The 1,340-nt window shown below is 49.6% G+C and overlaps 1 non-coding gene across 1 annotated transcript; it reads right to left on the reverse strand.

Moving 5' to 3' along the window:
• Positions 1 to 525: 525 nt before the first annotated feature.
• Positions 526 to 598, reverse strand: Trnaf-gaa. Its single transcript has one exon. It is a non-coding gene; the product is annotated as a tRNA-Phe (tRNA).
• Between the last annotated feature and the right edge of the window lie 742 nt (positions 599 to 1,340).

Below are 1,340 nucleotides of genomic sequence, written 5' to 3' on the forward strand. Positions count from 1 at the left end.
ACGCAGTGTGCGCCTGATCAGAATTGATACCAATAATGTCCACTATCCAGTCATGAATCTCCAGCGATGTCGGTTGTACGTGACGGGTTGACATTTCAAATTCAAAGCGGAGGGCACTTTTCCTGGAAAATAACCTGGCCATATCAGAAATTAACAAGCGGTCGACGTGTTTAGTAGTGACGCAACCGCTATGATGCAGCTGGACGTCCATCCTTTGAGAACGAGAAAACTTTCGCAATCTGTAGGACTCGAACCTACGCTCCCAGAGTGTATCTGATTTCAAGTCAGACGCCTAAACCACTCGGTCACGTCTGCACTGCATGCCATACTGTTCGGAAATCTCTTTTCTGGTCAAATTGTGGCATCTGCTTGTTGCTCCTGAGAGAGTTGTCTACTATGTCCCTCTTACGGCAAGCACTAGACAATCAGAACAGCTACAGGACGGAATAATTCATGTCCTCAGCGGTAGTTGCATTATCACAAAGGCAGAGCAATTCCATTGGCGTCAGCTTCAAAAAGAACACATGCCGAAACCCAGGATCGAACCAGGGACCTATAGATCTTCAGTCTAACGCTCTCCCAACGGAGATATTTCGGCTGATGTGCAGTATCGCTGTTTTGCATGTCTTGCTTCACCTCTGCCTCGTTGCTAATTTCACTGTCATCTCCGTCTCATAAGACAGACCGCTGAAAGGCGAGCAGTCGAAGCAGTGAAGTACCACACACATTTCCTCTGCTTCCATCATCATAACAAGCAAGCATGTCCACCCGATTCATGTAATATTGACTTCGCTGACATCACGTGACGCCACGCTGACTTTTTTTTTCTTTATTGTGATTTTTATCACCTTACACAAGGCGGGCTGTCAGCAGCTGAGTACGCCACTCTTCAGCCTTGAGGTTTACAATAAGTAATACATAGAGGGGGCACAGAGAATACAATCAAAACGGCGGGCAAATCAATGTAGTCACTAAAAAACAAAAAACATGGAGCTGTTCACGCTGGACGAGAAAACGTCACTGACACTAGTTGACACAGCGCACAAAACATGGATGATGGCGACGGTACACGTGAACAGTGGCGGCGTGACGGCGAACAAACACTAAACACAAACGTAGGCACACTCACCAGACACTGATGGCGATGACCTCCGGCGCCCGAATGTTCACTGTGCGTGTGCGAGTCTGGGGACCTGCCAAGAGAGGAGGTGGAGGAAGGGGAGTGGGAGAGCGAGAGGGGAGAGCAGAGATGCCACAGGCAGGGGAGATAGGGGGAGGGAGGAAGGGGGAGGGGAAGCCCAGGGGTAGAGGGGTGGAGGGAGGTGACGGGGGAAAAGGAA

This window comes from Schistocerca piceifrons, chromosome 1 (genome assembly GCF_021461385.2).
Source record: "Schistocerca piceifrons isolate TAMUIC-IGC-003096 chromosome 1, iqSchPice1.1, whole genome shotgun sequence".
NCBI lineage: Eukaryota > Metazoa > Arthropoda > Insecta > Orthoptera > Acrididae > Schistocerca > Schistocerca piceifrons.